The sequence below is a fragment of the Lissotriton vulgaris genome, chromosome 1_1 (assembly GCF_964263255.1).
Source record: "Lissotriton vulgaris chromosome 1_1, aLisVul1.2, whole genome shotgun sequence".
Classification (NCBI taxonomy): domain Eukaryota; kingdom Metazoa; phylum Chordata; class Amphibia; order Caudata; family Salamandridae; genus Lissotriton; species Lissotriton vulgaris.
Window position 1 is genome coordinate 190,764,847 of NC_141685.1, and position 17,491 is coordinate 190,782,337.

A 17,491-nucleotide genomic window follows, 5' to 3' on the forward strand; every position below is an offset into this window, starting at 1 on the left:
TGCTGAATCTTTTCTGTCTGTCTCCTCTCTTCCTGACTCTTCACTGTCTGTCTACTCTATGTGCCTGACTTTTAAACTGTCTGACTCATCTCTGTGCCTGACTCTTCACTGTCTGCCTTCTCTGTGCCTGACTCTTCACTGTCTGTCTCCCTCCTCTGTGCTTGACTCTTCACTGTTTGCCTCCTCTCGGTGCCTGACTCTTTTCTGTCTGCCTCATCTCTGTGCCTGACACTTCACTTTTTGCCTCCTCTCTGTTCCTGATTCTTCACTGTCTGCCTCCTCTCTGTACCTGACTCTTCACTGTCCGCCTCCTCTCTGTACCTGACTCTTCACTGTCTGGCTCCTCTCTGTGCCTGACTCTTCACTGTCTGCCTTATCTCTGTAACTGACTCTTCACAGTCTGCCTTATCTGTCTGCCTCATCTCTGTACCAGACTCTTCACTGTCTGCCTCATCTAAGTACTGGACTCTTCATTGTCTGCCTCATGTCTGTGCCTGACTTTTTACTGTCTGTCTACTCTAGGTGCCTGATTTTTCACTGTCTGCCTCATCTCTGTGCCTGACTCTTCACTGTCTGTCTCTTCTCTGTGCCTGACTCATCACTGTCTGCCTCAGCTCTGTGCCTGACCCTTCACTGCCTGTCTCCTCTCTGTGCCCGACTCTTCACTGTTTGTCTCCTCTCTTCCTGACTCTTCACTGTCTGTCTCCTCTGTGTGCCTGACTCTTCCCTGTCTGCCTCCTCTGTCTCTGACTTTTCAGTGTCTGCCTCCACTCTGTGCCTGACTCTTCACTGTCTGCCTCATCTCTGTGCCTGACTCTTCACTGTCTGTGTCCGACTCTTCACTGTCTGTCTAACTCTTCACTGTCTGCGTCTGACTCTTCACTGTCTGTCTTCTCTGTGCCTGAATCTCCACTATTTGTCTCCTCTCTGTGCCTGATTCTACACTGTCTGACTCATCTCTGTGCCTAACTCTTCTCCGTCTGCCTCATCTCTTTGCCTGACCCTTCTCTTTCTGCCTGTATCCTCTCTGTACCTGACTTCCCCTGGCTCTTCACTGTCTGTCTCCTCTCTGTGCCTGACTATTTACTGCCTGTCTCCTCTCTGTGCCTGACTCTTCGCTGCCTGTCTCCTCTCTTCCTGACTCTTCACTGTCTGTCTACTCTATGTGCCTGACTTTTTACTGTCTGCCTCATCTCTATGCCTGACTCTTCACTGTCTGCCTCCTCTCTGTGTCTGACTCTTCACTGTCTGTCTCCTCTCTGTGCCTGACTCTTCAATGTCTGTCTCCTCTGTGTGCCCGACCCTTCACTGTCTGCCTCCTCTGCCTCCTCTGTCCCTGACTCTTCACTTTGCTGTCTGTCTCGTCTCTGTGCTTGACTCTTCAATGTCTGTCTCCCTCATCTATGCCTGACTCTTCACTGTCTGTCTCCTCTGTGTGCCTGACTCTTCACTGTCTGCCTCCTCTCTGTACCCGACTCTTCACTGCTTGTCTCCTCTCTGTGCCTGACTCTTCACTGCCTGCCTGTCTCCTCTCTGTGCCTGAATCTTTGCTGTCGGTCTTGTCTCTGTGCTTGACTCTTTGCTGTCTGTCTCCTCTCTGTGCCTGACTCTTCTCAGTCTGCCTCATCTCTGTGCCTAACTCTTCACTTTCTGTCTCCTCTCTGTGCCTGACTCTTCACTGTCTGTCTACTCTATGTGCCTGACATTTAACTGTCTGACTCATCTCTGTGCCCGACTCTTCACTGTCTGTCTCATCTCTGTGCCTGACTCTTCACTGTCTGTCTGCCTCCTTCATGGCTGACTCTTCACTGTCTGTCTCCCTCCTCTGTGCTTGACTCTTCGCTGTCTGCCTCCTCTCGGTGCCTGACTCTTTTCTGTCTGCCTCATCTCTGTGCCTGACACTTCACTGTCTGCCTCCTCTCTGTGCCTGATTCTTCACTGTCTGCCTCCTCTCTGTACCTGACTCTTCACTGTCTGCCTCCTCTCTGTGCCTGACTCTTCACTGTCTGACTCCTCTCTTCCTGACTCTTCACTGTCTGTCTACTCTATGTGCCTGACTCTTCACTGTCTGCCTCCTCTCTGTGCCTGACTCTTCACTGTCTGGCTCCTCTCTGTGCCTGAATCTTCACTGTCTGCCTCCTCTCTGTGCCGGACTCTTCACTATCTGCCTCATCTTTGTGCCTGACTTTTCACTGTCTGTCTACTCTATGTGCCTGACTTTTCACTGTATGCCTCATCTCTGTGCCTGACTCTTCACTGTCTGTCTCCTCTCTGTGCCTGACCCTTCACTGTCTGCCTCATCTCTGTGCCTGACCCTTCACTGCCTGTCTCCTCTCTGTGCCCGACTCTTCACTGTATGCCTCATCTCTGTGCCTGACTCTTCACTGTCTGTGTCCGACTCTTCACTGTCTGTCTGACTCTTCACTGTCTGCGTCCAACTCTTTACTGTATGTCTCCTCTGTGCCTGAATCTCCACTGTCTGTCTCCTCTCTGTGCCTGATTCTACACTGTCTGCCTCCTCTCTGTGCCTGACTGTTCAACGTCTGTCTCCTCTCTGTGCCTGACTTTTCACCTGACTCTTCACTGTCTCCTCTCTGTGCCTGACTCTTCACTGACTGTCTCACCTCTGTGCCTCATCTCTATGCCTAACTCTTCACTGTCTGTCTCCTCTCTGTGCCTGACTCTTCACTGTCTGTCTCCTCTCTGTGCCTGACTCTTCACTGTCTGTCTCCTCTGTGTGACTGACCCTTCATTGTCTGCCTCCTCTGTCCCTGACTCTTCAATGTCTGTCTCCCTCATCTATGCCTGACTCTACACTGTCTGTCTCCTCTGTGTGCCTGACTCTTTGCTGTCTGTCTCCTCTCTGTGCCTAACTCTTCTCAGTCTGCCTCATCTCTGTGCCTAACTCTTCACTTTCTGTCTCTTCTCTATGCCTAACTCTTCACTCTCTGCCTCCTCTGTCCCTGACTCTTCAATGTCTGTCTCCCTCATCTATGCCTGACTCTTCACTGTCTGCCTCCTCTCTGTGCCGGACTCTTCACTGTCTGCCTCATCTCTGTGCGTGACTTTTCACTGTCTGTCTACTCTATTTGCTTGACTTTTCACTGTCTGTCTCCTCTCTGTACCTGACTCTTCACTGTCTCCTCTCTCATCCTGACTCTTCACTGTCTGTCTACTCTATGTGCCTGACTCTTCACTGTCCGCTTCATCTCTGTGCCTGACCCTTCACTGTCTGTCTCCTCTCTGTGCCTGACTCTTCACTTCCTGTCTTCTCTATGTGCTGAATCTTTGCTGTCTGTCTGCTCTATGTGCCTGACTCTTCACTGTCTGCCTCATCTCTGTGCCTGACTTTTCACTGTCTGTTTACTCTAGGTGCCTGACTTTTAACTGTCTGACTCATCTCTGTGTCTGACTCTTCACTGTCTGCCTCCTCTGTGCCTGACTCTTCCCTGTCTGTCTCCCTCCTCTGTGCTTGACTCTTCACTTTCTGCCTCCTCTCGGTGCCTGACTCTTTTCTGTCTGCCTCATCTCTGTGCCTGCCACTTCACAGTCTGCCTCCTCTCTGTGCCTGATTCTTCACTGTCTGCCTCCTCTCTGTACCTGATTCTTCACTGTCTGTCTCCTCTCTGTGCCTGACTCTTCACTGTCTGCCTCATCTCTGTACCGGACTCTTCACTGTCTGCCTCCTCTCTGTCCCGGACTCTTCACTGTCTGCCTCATCTCTGTGCCTGACTTTTCACTGTCTGTCTACTCTATTTGCTTGACTTTTCACTGTCTGTCTCCTCTCTGTACCTGACTCTTCACTGTCTCCTCTCTCATCCTGACTCGTCACTGTCTGTCTACTCTATGTGCCTGACTCTTCACTGTCCGCTTCATCTCTGTGCCTGACCCTTCACTGTCTGTCTCCTCTCTGTGCCTGACTCTTCACTTCCTGTCTTCTCTATGTGCTGAATCTTTGCTGTCTGTCTGCTCTATGTGCCTGACTCTTCACTGTCTGCCTCATCTCTGTGCCTGACTTTTAACTGTCTGACTCATCTCTGTGTCTGACTCTTCACTGTCTGCCTCCTCTGTGCCTGACTCTTCCCTGTCTGTCTCCCTCCTCTGTGCCTGACTCTTCACTGTCTGCCTCATCTCTGTGCCTGACTTTTAACTGTCTGACTCATCTCTGTGTCTGACTCTTCACTGTCTGCCTCCTCTGTGCCTGACTCTTCCCTGTCTGTCTCCCTCCTCTGTACCTGACTCTTCACTGTCTGCCTTATCTGTCTTCCTCAACTCTGTACCAGACTCTTCACTGTCTGCCTCATCTCTGTGCCGGACTCTTCACTGTCTGCTTCATGTCTGTGCCTGACTTTTCACTGTCTGCCTCATCTCTGTGCCTGATTTTTCACTGTCTGCCTCATCTCTGTGCCTGATTCTTCACTGTCTGTATCTTCTCTGTGCCTGACTTTTCACTGTCTGTCTACTCTATTTGCTTGACTTTTCACTGTCTGTCTCCTCTCTGTACCTGACTCTTCACTGTCTCCTCTCTCATCCTGACTCGTCACTGTCTGTCTACTCTATGTGCCTGACTCTTCACTGTCCGCTTCATCTCTGTGCCTGACCCTTCACTGTCTGTCTCCTCTCCGTGCCTGACTCTTCACTTCCTGTCTTCTCTATGTGCTGAATTATTGCTGTCTGTCTGCTCTATGTGCCTGACTCTTCACTGTCTGCCTCATCTCTGTGCCTGACTTTTCACTGTCTGTTTACTCTATGTGCCTGACTTTTAACTGTCTGACTCATCTCTGTGCCCATCTCTTCCCTGTCTGCCTCCTCTGTCCCTGACTCTTCACTGTCTGCCTCATTTCTGTGCCTTACTCTTCACTGTCTGTCTCATCTCTGTGCTCGACTCTTCACTGTCTGTCTCATCTCTGTGCCTGACTCTTCACTGTCTGTCTGCCTCCTTCATGGCTGACTCTTAACTGGCTGTCTCCCTCCTCTTTGCCTGACTCTTCACTGTCTGCCTCATCTCTGTGTCTGACCCTTCACTGCCTGTCTCCTCTCCGTGCCTGACTCTTCACTGTCTGCCTCCTCTCTGTGCCTGACCCTTCACTGTTTGTCTCCTCTGTGTGCCCGACTCTTCCCTGTCCTCCTCCTCTGTCCCTGACTCTTCACTGTCTGCCTCATCTCTGTGCCTGACTCTTCACTGTCTGTCTCATCTCTGTGCCTGACTCTTCACTGTCTGTCTGCCTCCTTCATGGCTGACTCTTCACTGGCTGTCTCCCTCCTCTTTGCCTGACATTTCACTGTTTGCCTCATCACTGTGCCTGACTCTTCACTGTCTGTCTGCCTCATCTCTGTGCCTGACTCGTCTCTGTCTTCCTCCTTTGTGCCTGACTCTTCACTGTCTGTCTCCCTCCTCTTTGCCTGACTCGTCACTGTCTGTCCCAACTCTGTGCCTGACTGTTCACTGTCTGCCTCCTCTCTGTGCCTGACTCTATACTGTCTGTCTCCTCTCTGTGGCTGACTCTTCACCTGACTCTTCACAGTCTGTCTCCTCTCTCTGCCTGACTTTTCACTGTCTGTCTACTCTATGTGCCTGACTTTTCACTGTCTGCCTCATCTCTGTGCCTGACTCTTTACTGTCTGGCTGCCTCCTTCGTGCCTGACTCTTCACTGTCTGTCTCCCTCCTCTTTGCCTGACTCTTCAATGTCTGTCCCAACTCTGTGCCTGACTTTTCAGTGTCTGCCTCCTCTCTGTGCCTGACTCTTCACTGTCTGCATCATCTCTGTGCCTGACTCTTCACTGTCTGCGTCCGACTCTTCACTGTCTGTCTTTTCTGTGCCTGAATCTCCACTATTTGTCTCCTCTGTGTGCCTGATTCTACACTGTCTGACTCACTCTTCACTGTATGCCTCATCTCTGTGCCTGACTCTTCACTGTCTGTGCCCGACTCTTCACTGTCTGTCTGACTCTTCACTGTCTGCGTCCAACTCTTTACTGTATGTCTCCTCTGTGCCTGAATCTCCACTGTCTGTCTCCTCTCTGTGCCTGATTCTACACTGTCTGTCTCCTCTCTGTGCCTGACTGTTCAACGTCTGTCTCCTCTCTGTGCCTGACTTTTCACCTGACTCTTCACTGTCTCCTCTCTGTGCCTGACTCTTCACTGACTGTCTCACCTCTGTGCCTCATCTCTATGCCTAACTCTTCACTGTCTGTCTCCTCTCTGTGCCTGACTCTTCACTGTCTGTCTCCTCTCTGTGCCTGACTCTTCACTGTCTGTCTCCTCTGTGTGCCTGACCCTTCACTGTCTGCCTCCTCTGACCCTGACTCTTCAATGTCTGTCTCCCTCATCTATGCCTGACTCGTCACTGTCTGTCTCCTCTGTGTGCCTGACTCTTTGCTGTCTGTCTCCTCTCTGTGCCTAACTCTTCTCAGTCTGCCTCATCTCTGTGCCTAACTCTTCACTTTCTGTCTCTTCTCTATGCCTAACTCTTCACTGTCTGTCTCCTCTCTGTGCCTGACTCTTCACTGTCTGTCTCCTCTCTGTGCCTGACTCTTCACTGTCTGTCTCCTCTGTGTGCCTGACCCTTCACTGTCTGCCTCCTCTGTCCCTGACTCTTCAATGTCTGTCTCCCTCATCTATGCCTGACTCTTCACTGTCTGCCTCCTCTCTGTGCCGGACTCTTCACTGTCTGCCTCATCTCTGTGCCTGACTTTTCACTGTCTGTCTACTCTATTTGCTTGACTTTTCACTGTATGTCTCCTCTCTGTACCTGACTCTTCACTGTCTCCTCTCTCATCTTGACTCTTCACTGTCTGTCTACTCTATGTGCCTGACTCTTCACTGTCCGCTTCATCTCTGTGCCTGACCCTTCACTGTCTGTCTCCTCTCTGTGCCTGACTCTTCACTTCCTGTCTTCTCTATGTGCTGAATCTTTGCTGTCTGTCTGCTCTATGTGCCTGACTCTTCACTGTCTGCCTCATCTCTGTGCCTGACTTTTCACTGTCTGTTTACTCTAGGTGCCTGACTTTTAACTGTCTGACTCATCTCTGTGTCTGACTCTTCACTGTCTGCCTCCTCTGTGCCTGACTCTTCCCTGTCTGTCTCCCTCCTCTGTGCTTGACTCTTCACTTTCTGCCTCCTCTCGGTGCCTGACTCTTTTCTGTCTGCCTCATCTCTGTGCCTGCCACTTCACAGTCTGCCTCCTCTCTGTGCCTGATTCTTCACTGTCTGCCTCCTCTCTGTACCTGATTCTTCACTGTCTGTCTCCTCTCTGTGCCTGACTCTTCACTGTCTGCCTCATCTCTGTACCGGACTCTTCACTGTCTGCCTCCTCTCTGTCCCGGACTCTTCACTGTCTGCCTCATCTCTGTGCCTGACTTTTCACTGTCTGTATACTCTATTTGCTTGACTTTTCACTGTCTGTCTCCTCTCTGTACCTGACTCTTCACTGTCTCCTCTCTCATCCTGACTCGTCACTGTCTGTCTACTCTATGTGCCTGACTCTTCACTGTCCGCTTCATCTCTGTGCCTGACCCTTCACTGTCTGTCTCCTCTCTGTGCCTGACTCTTCACTTCCTGTCTTCTCTATGTGCTGAATCTTTGCTGTCTGTCTGCTCTATGTGCCTGACTCTTCACTGTCTGCCTCATCTCTGTGCCTGACTTTTAACTGTCTGACTCATCTCTGTGTCTGACTCTTCACTGTCTGCCTCCTCTGTGCCTGACTCTTCCCTGTCTGTCTCCCTCCTCTGTGCCTGACTCTTCACTGTCTGCCTCATCTCTGTGCCTGACTTTTAACTGTCTGACTCATCTCTGTGTCTGACTCTTCACTGTCTGCCTCCTCTGTGCCTGACTCTTCCCTGTCTGTCTCCCTCCTCTGTACCTGACTCTTCACTGTCTGCCTTATCTGTCTTCCTCAACTCTGTACCAGACTCTTCACTGTCTGCCTCATCTCTGTGCCGGACTCTTCACTGTCTGCTTCATGTCTGTGCCTGACTTTTCACTGTCTGTCTACTCTATGTGCCTGATTTTTCACTGTCTGCCTCATCTCTGTGCCTGATTCTTCACTGTCTGTATCTTCTCTGTGCCTGACTTTTCACTGTCTGTCTACTCTATTTGCTTGACTTTTCACTGTCTGTCTCCTCTCTGTACCTGACTCTTCACTGTCTCCTCTCTCATCCTGACTCGTCACTGTCTGTCTACTCTATGTGCCTGACTCTTCACTGTCCGCTTCATCTCTGTGCCTGACCCTTCACTGTCTGTCTCCTCTCCGTGCCTGACTCTTCACTTCCTGTCTTCTCTATGTGCTGAATTATTGCTGTCTGTCTGCTCTATGTGCCTGACTCTTCACTGTCTGCCTCATCTCTGTGCCTGACTTTTCACTGTCTGTTTACTCTATGTGCCTGACTTTTAACTGTCTGACTCATCTCTGTGCCCATCTCTTCCCTGTCTGCCTCCTCTGTCCCTGACTCTTCACTGTCTGCCTCATTTCTGTGCCTTACTCTTCACTGTCTGTCTCATCTCTGTGCTCGACTCTTCACTGTCTGTCTCATCTCTGTGCCTGACTCTTCACTGTCTGTCTGCCTCCTTCATGGCTGACTCTTAACTGGCTGTCTCCCTCCTCTTTGCCTGACTCTTCACTGTCTGCCTCATCTCTGTGTCTGACCCTTCACTGCCTGTCTCCTCTCCGTGCCTGACTCTTCACTGTCTGCCTCCTCTCTGTGCCTGACCCTTCACTGTTTGTCTCCTCTGTGTGCCCGACTCTTCCCTGTCCTCCTCCTCTGTCCCTGACTCTTCACTGTCTGCCTCATCTCTGTGCCTGACTCTTCACTGTCTGTCTCATCTCTGTGCCTGACTCTTCACTGTCTGTCTGCCTCCTTCATGGCTGACTCTTCACTGGCTGTCTCCCTCCTCTTTGCCTGACATTTCACTGTTTGCCTCATCACTGTGCCTGACTCTTCACTGTCTGTCTGCCTCATCTCTGTGCCTGACTCGTCTCTGTCTTCCTCCTTTGTGCCTGACTCTTCACTGTCTGTCTCCCTCCTCTTTGCCTGACTCGTCACTGTCTGTCCCAACTCTGTGCCTGACTGTTCACTGTCTGCCTCCTCTCTGTGCCTGACTCTATACTGTCTGTCTCCTCTCTGTGGCTGACTCTTCACCTGACTCTTCACAGTCTGTCTCCTCTCTCTGCCTGACTTTTCACTGTCTGTCTACTCTATGTGCCTGACTTTTCACTGTCTGCCTCATCTCTGTGCCTGACTCTTTACTGTCTGGCTGCCTCCTTCGTGCCTGACTCTTCACTGTCTGTCTCCCTCCTCTTTGCCTGACTCTTCAATGTCTGTCCCAACTCTGTGCCTGACTTTTCAGTGTCTGCCTCCTCTCTGTGCCTGACTCTTCACTGTCTGCATCATCTCTGTGCCTGACTCTTCACTGTCTGCGTCCGACTCTTCACTGTCTGTCTTTTCTGTGCCTGAATCTCCACTATTTGTCTCCTCTGTGTGCCTGATTCTACACTGTCTGACTCACTCTTCACTGTATGCCTCATCTCTGTGCCTGACTCTTCACTGTCTGTGCCCGACTCTTCACTGTCTGTCTGACTCTTCACTGTCTGCGTCCAACTCTTTACTGTATGTCTCCTCTGTGCCTGAATCTCCACTGTCTGTCTCCTCTCTGTGCCTGATTCTACACTGTCTGTCTCCTCTCTGTGCCTGACTGTTCAACGTCTGTCTCCTCTCTGTGCCTGACTTTTCACCTGACTCTTCACTGTCTCCTCTCTGTGCCTGACTCTTCACTGACTGTCTCACCTCTGTGCCTCATCTCTATGCCTAACTCTTCACTGTCTGTCTCCTCTCTGTGCCTGACTCTTCACTGTCTGTCTCCTCTCTGTGCCTGACTCTTCACTGTCTGTCTCCTCTGTGTGCCTGACCCTTCACTGTCTGCCTCCTCTGACCCTGACTCTTCAATGTCTGTCTCCCTCATCTATGCCTGACTCGTCACTGTCTGTCTCCTCTGTGTGCCTGACTCTTTGCTGTCTGTCTCCTCTCTGTGCCTAACTCTTCTCAGTCTGCCTCATCTCTGTGCCTAACTCTTCACTTTCTGTCTCTTCTCTATGCCTAACTCTTCACTGTCTGTCTCCTCTCTGTGCCTGACTCTTCACTGTCTGTCTCCTCTCTGTGCCTGACTCTTCACTGTCTGTCTCCTCTGTGTGCCTGACCCTTCACTGTCTGCCTCCTCTGTCCCTGACTCTTCAATGTCTGTCTCCCTCATCTATGCCTGACTCTTCACTGTCTGCCTCCTCTCTGTGCCGGACTCTTCACTGTCTGCCTCATCTCTGTGCCTGACTTTTCACTGTCTGTCTACTCTATTTGCTTGACTTTTCACTGTATGTCTCCTCTCTGTACCTGACTCTTCACTGTCTCCTCTCTCATCTTGACTCTTCACTGTCTGTCTACTCTATGTGCCTGACTCTTCACTGTCCGCTTCATCTCTGTGCCTGACCCTTCACTGTCTGTCTCCTCTCTGTGCCTGACTCTTCACTTCCTGTCTTCTCTATGTGCTGAATCTTTGCTGTCTGTCTGCTCTATGTGCCTCACTCTTCACTGTCTGCCTCCTCTGTGCCTGACTCTTCCCTGTCTGTCTCCCTCCTCTGTGCTTGACTCTTCACGTTCTGCCTCCTCTCGGTGCCTGACTCTTTTCTGTCTGCCTCATATCTGTGCCTGCCACTTCACAGTCTGCCTCCTCTCTGTGCCTGATTCTTCACTGTCTGCCTCCTCTCTGTACCTGATTCTTCACTATCTGTCTCCTCTCTGTGCCTGACTCTTCACTGTCTGCCTCATCTCTGTACTTGACTCTTCACTGTCTGCCTTACCTGTCTGCCTCAACTCTGTACCAGACTCTTCACTGTCTGCCTCATCTCTGTGCCGGACTCTTAACTGTCTGCCTCATGTCTGTGCCTGACTTTTCACTGTCTGTCTACTCTATGTGCCTGATTTTTCACTGTCTGCCTCATCTCTGTGCCTGATTCTTCACTGTCTGTATCTTTTCTGTGCCTGACTCTTCTCTGTCTGCCTCCTCTCTCTGCCTGACTCTTCACTGGCTGTCTCCTCTCTGTGCCTGACCCTTCACTGTTTGTCTCCTCTGTGTGCCCGACTCTTCCCTGTCCTCCTCCTCTGTCCCTGACTCTTCACTGTCTGCCTCATCTCTGTGCCTGACTCTTCACTGTCTGCCTCCTCTCTGTGCCGGACTCTTCACTGTCTGCCTCATCTCTGTGCCTGACTTTTCACTGTCTGTCTACTCTATTTGCTTGACTTTTCACTGTCTGTCTCCTCTCTGTACCTGACTCTTCACTGTCTCCTCTCTCATCCTGACTCGTCACTGTCTGTCTACTCTATGTGCCTGACTCTTCACTGTCCGCTTCATCTCTGTGCCTGACTCTTCACTGTCTGTCTGCCTCCTTCATGGCTGACTCTTAACTGGCTGTCTCCCTCCTCTTTGCCTGACTCTTCACTGTCTGCCTCATCTCTGTGCCGGACTCTTCACTGTTTGCCTCTTCTCTGTGCCTGACCCTTCACTGTTTGTCTCCTCTGTGTGCCCGACTCTTCCCTGTCCTCCTCCTCTGTCCCTGACTCTTCACTGTCTGCCTCATCTCTGTGCCTGACTCTTCACTGTCTGCCTCCTCTCTGTGCCTGACTCTTCACTTCCTGTCTTCTCTATGTGCTGAATCTTTGCTGTCTGTCTGCTCTATGTGCCTGACTCTTCACTGTCTGCCTCATCTCTGTGCCTGACTTTTCACTGTCTGTTTACTCTATGTGCCTGACTTTTAACTGTCTGACTCATCTCTGTGCCCATCTCTTCCCTGTCTGCCTCCTCTGTCCCTGACTCTTCACTGTCTGTCTCATCTCTGTGCCCGACTCTTCACTGTCTGTCTCATCTCTGTGCCTGACTCTTCACTGTCTGTCTGCCTCCTTCATGGCTGACTCTTAACTGGCTGTCTCCCTCCTCTTTGCCTGACTCTTCCCTGTCTGCCTCATCTCTGTGCCGGACTCTTCACTGTTTGCCTCATCTCTGTGCCTGACTCTTCACTGTCTGTCTCCTCTCTGTACCTGACTCTTCACTGTCTCCTCTCTCATCCTGACTCGTCACTGTCTGTCTACTCTATGTGCCTGACTCTTCACTGTCCGCTTCATCTCTGTGCCTGACCCTTCACTGTCTGTCTCCTCTCTGTGCCTGACTCTTCACTTCCTGTCTTCTCTATGTGCTGAATCTTTGCTGTCTGTCTGCTCTATGTGCCTGACTCTTCACTGTCTGCCTCATCTCTGTGCCTGACTTTTCACTGTCTGTTTACTCTATGTGCCTGACTTTTAACTGTCTGACTCATCTCTGTGCCCATCTCTTCCCTGTCTGCCTCCTCTGTCCCTGACTCTTCACTGTCTGTCTCATCTCTGTGCCCGACTCTTCACTGTCTGTCTCATCTCTGTGCCTGACTCTTCACTGTCTGTCTGCCTCCTTCATGGCTGACTCTTAACTGGCTGTCTCCCTTCTCTTTGCCTGACTCTTCACTGTCTGCCTCATCTCTGTGCCGGACTCTTCACTGTTTGCCTCTTCTCTGTGCCTGACCCTTCACTGTTTGTCTCCTCTTTGTGCCCGACTCTTCCCTGTCCTCCTCCTCTGTCCCTGACTCTTCACTGTCTGCCTCATCTCTGTGCCTGACTCTTCACTGTCTGTCTCATCTCTGTGCCTGACTCTTCACTGTCTGTCTGCCTCCTTCATGGCTGACTCTTCACTGGCTGTCTCCCTCCTCTTTGCCTGACATTTCACTGTTTGCCTCATCACTGTGCCTGACTCTTCACTGTCTGTCTGCCTCATCTCTGTGCCTGACTCGTCTCTGTCTGCCTCCTTTGTGCCTGACTCTTCACTGTCTGTCTCCCTCCTCTTTGCCTGACTCGTCACTGTCTGTCCCAACTCTGTGCCTGACTGTTCACTATCTGCCTCCTCTCTGTGCCTGACTCTATACTGTCTGTCTCCTCTCTCTGCCTGACTTTTCACTGTCTGTCTACTCTATGTGCCTGACTTTTCACCGTCTGCCTCATCTCTGTGCCTGACTCTTTACTGTCTGGCTGCCTCCTTCGTGCCTGACTCTTCACTGTCTGTCTGCCTCCTCTTTGCCTGACTCTTCACTGTCTGTCCCAACTCTGTGCCTGACTTTTCAGTGTCTGCCTCCTCTCTGTGCCTGACTCTTCACTGTCTACCTCATCTCTGTGCCTGACTCTTCACTGTCTGTGTCCGACTCTTCACTGTCTGTATAACTCTTCACTGTCTGAGTCCGACTCTTCACTGTCTGTCTTCTCTGTGCCTGAATCTCCACTATTTGTCTCCTCTGTGTGCCTGATTCTACACTGTCTGACTCATCTCTGTGCCTAACTCTTCTCCGTCTGCCTCATCTCTGTGCCTGACCCTTCTCTTTCTGTCTCCTCTCTGAGCCTGACTCTTCACTGCCTGTATCCTCTCTGTACCTGACTTCCCCTGACTCTTCACTGTCCGTCTTCTCTCTGTGCCTGACTCTTCAACGTCTGTCTCCTCTCTGTGCCTGACTTTTCACCTGGCTCTTCACTGTCTGTCTCCTCTCTGTGCCTGACTATTCACTGCCTGTCTCCTCTCTGTGCCTGACTCTTCGCTGCCTGTCTCCTCTCTGTGCCTGACTCTTCACTGTCTGTCTCCTCTCTTCCTGGCTCTTCACTGTCTGTCTACTCTATGTGCCTGACTTTTTACTGTCTGCCTCATCTCTATGCCTGACTCTTCACTGTCTGTCTCCTCTCTGTGTCTGACTCTTCACTGTCTGTCTCCTCTCTGTGTCTGACTCTTCACTGTCTGTCTCCTCTCTGTGCCTGACTCTTCACTGTCTGTCTCCTCTGTGTGCCCGACCCTTCACTGTCTGCCTCCTCTGTCCCTGACTCTTCAATGTCTGTCTCCCTCATCTATGCCTGACCCTTCACTGTCTGCCTCATCTGTGTGCCTGTCTCTTCACTGCCTGTCTCCTCTCTGCGCCCGACTCTTCACTGTATGCCTCATCTCTGTGCCTGACTCTTCACTGTCTGTGTCCGACTCTTCACTGTCCAAGTCTTTACTGTATGTCTCCTCTGTGCCTGAATCTCCACTGTCTGTCTCCTCTCTGTGCCTGATTCTACACTGTCTGTCTCCTCTCTGTGCCTGACTGTTCAACGTCTGTCTCCTCTCTGTGCCTGACTTTTCACCTGACTCTTCACTGTCTCCTCTCTGTGCCTGACTCTTCACTGACTGTCTCACCTCTGTGCCTTACTCTTCTCAGTCTGACTCATCTCTGTGCCTAATTCTTCTCCGTTTGCCTCTTCTCTGTGCCTGACCCTTCTCAATCAGTCTCCTCTCTGAGCCTGACTCTTCACAGCCTGTATCCTCTCTGTACCTGACTTCACCTGACTCTTCACTGTCCGTCTTCTCTCTGTACCTGACTCTTCAACTTCTGTCTCCTCTCTGTGCCTGACTTTTCACCTGGCTCTTCACTGTCTGTCTTCTCTCTGTGCCTGACTCTTCACTGCCTGTCTCCTCTCTGTGCCCGACTCTTCACTGTATGCCTCATCTCTGTGCCTGACTCTTCACTGTCTGTGTCCGACTCTTCACTGTCTGTCTGACTCTTCACTGTCTGCGTCCAACTCTTTACTGTATGTCTCCTCTGTGCCTGATTCTACACTGTCTGTCTCGTCTCTGTGCCTGACTGTTCAACGTCTGTCTCCTCTCTGTGCCTGACTTTTCACCTGACTCTTCACTGTCTCCTCTCTGTGCCTGACTCTTCACTGACTGTCTCACCTCTGTGCATTACTCTTCTCAGTCTGACTCATCTCTGTTCCTAACTCTTCTCCGTCTGCCTCATCTCTGTGCCTGACCCTTCTCAATCAGTCTCCTCTCTGTGCCTGACTCTTTACTGTCTGTCTCCTCTCTGTGCCTGACTCTTCACTGTCTGTCTCCTCTCTGTGCCTGACTCTTCACTGTTTGTCTCCTCTGTGTGCCTGACTCTTCACTGTCTGCCTCCTCTGTCCCTGACTCTTCAATGTCTGTCTCCCTCATCTATGCCTGACTCTTCATTGTATGTCTCCTCTTCACTGTCCGCTTCATCTCTGTGCCTGACTCTTCACTGCCTGTCTTCTCTCTGTGCTGAATCTTTGCTGTCAGTCTCCTCTCTGTGCCTGACTCTTCACTGTCTGTCTCCTCTCTTCCTGACTCTTCACTGTCTGTCTGCGTGCCTGACTCTTCACTGTCCGCTTCATCTCTGTGGCTGACCCTTCACTGTCTGTCTCCTCTCTGTGCCTGACTCTTCACTGCCTGTCTTCTCTCTGTGCTGAATCTTTGCTGTCTGTCTCCTCTCTTCCTGACTCTTCACTGTCTGTCTACTCTATGTGCCTGACTTTTAAACTGTCTGACTCAGCTCTGTGCCTGACTCTTCACTGTCTGCCTTCTCTGTGCCTGACTCTTCACTGTCTGTCTCCCTCCTCTGTACCTGACTCTTCACTGTCTGTCTGCCTCATCTCTGTGCCTGACTCTTCACTGTCTGTCTACTCTATGTGCCTGACTCTTCACTGTCCGCTTCATCTCTGTGCCTGACCCTTTGGAAATTTGGACATTTTGGAAGGGTATTTCTAAAGCGCAGACGTTCGCTCCGGAATGAGCATCATGGCGCTATAAATCCTGTCACCAGTTCACAGAGTGAAGGGAGGGGGGCTAAATGGCAGCTTTAGACCAGTCGTCGGGAAGATTGAAAATCCACGTTTTGAGGAGCTTCCTAAAAGGCTTCTCGACTGTCTGAAGCCTAAGATGCCTTGGCATTCTGTTCCAGGCTCTAATAGCCAGGGTGCTGAGAGTTTTTCCGCCTTTGGATTTCAGATTGAATTTAGTGGGGGTCATGAGGTTATCTTGTGAAGATCTGAGGGAGCGGCACGGAGTATAGTGAGGGAAGCATCTAGACAAGTAGGACGGACCGGATTTGTTGAAGGCTCGGAAGGCTACAATGAGAATTTTGAAGAGTATTCTCTTGTGCAAGGGGAGCCAATGTAAGGTTTTAAGGGCTGTGGAGATTGAAGATTTGCGTGGAAGTTTTAAGACAAGACGGGCGGCAGTGTGCAGGACACTTTGCAGTTTCGAGAGAGTGGACTTTTTGGTCCCTGCCAGAAGTCCATTGCAGTAGTCCACTCGAGAGAGTATAAGGGCTACCGCCACAGTTTTTCTGGAGTCCAGCCGGAGGAAATCAAAAAACTTTCTCAGGGACTTTATTATGCCGAAGGATTTTCCAGCTACGGTCGAAACATGGAGATCGAAAGAGAGCTCGGAGTCGAAAAGGACCCCGAGGATCCTGGCCGATGAAACTGTCTGAGGTGGAGCAGCAGAATTGTCAGGCCACCACAGGGCAGGGCAAAAAGAGGCATTCTTTCCGATGGGAAGGATCTCGGTTTTATTCGAGTTACAGCGAAGATGGTTAGCGTCCATCCATTGGAAGACTGCTGTGAGGCAGTGTTTCAGATTGAGCTCTGCCGTATTGGAATTGTCGTCTAGGGGGATGATAAGCTGAGTATCGTCGGCATAGGAGGTGACGGTTATGCCGAACGATTCTATAAGGGTAAGAAGAGGGATAAGATAGATATTGAAGAGGAGGGGACTTAGGATGGAACCCTGGGGAACTCCACAGGACACCTTTCTCTTCACTGCCTGTCTCCTCTCTGTGCCTGACTCTTCACTGCCTGTCTTCTCTCTGTGCTGAATCTTTTCTGTCTGTCTCCTCTCTTCCTGACTCTTCACTGTCTGTCTACTCTATGTGCCTGACTTTTAAACTGTCTGACTCATCTCTGTGCCTGACTCTTCACTGTCTGCCTTCTCTGTGCCTGACTCTTCACTGTCTGTCTCCCTCCTCTGTGCTTGACTCTTCACTGTCTGCCTCCTCTCGGTGCCTGACTCTTTTCTGTCTGCCTCATCTCTGTGCCTGACACTTCACTTTTTGCCTCCTCTCTGTTCCTGATTCTTCACTGTCTGCCTCCTCTCTGTACCTGACTCTTCACTGTCCGCCTCCTCTCTGTACCTGACTCTTCACTGTCTGCCTCCTCTCTGTGCCTGACTCTTCACTGTCTGCCTTATCTCTGTACCTGACTCTTCACAGTCTGCCTTATCTGTCTGCCTCATCTCTGTACCAGACTCTTCACTGTCTGCCTCATCTATGTACCGGACTCTTCATTGTCTGCCTCATGTCTATGCCTGACTTTTTACTGTCTGTCTACTCTAGTTGCCTGATTTTTCACTGTCTGCCTCATCTCTGTGCCTGACTCTTCACTGTCTGTCTCTTCTCTGTGCCTGACTCATCACTGTCTGCCTCATCTCTGTGCCTGACCCTTCACTGCCTGTCTCCTCTCTGTGCCCGACTCTTCACTGTCTGTCTCCTCTCTTCCTGACTCTTCACTGTCTGTCTCCTCTGTGTGCCTGACTCTTCCCTGTCTGCC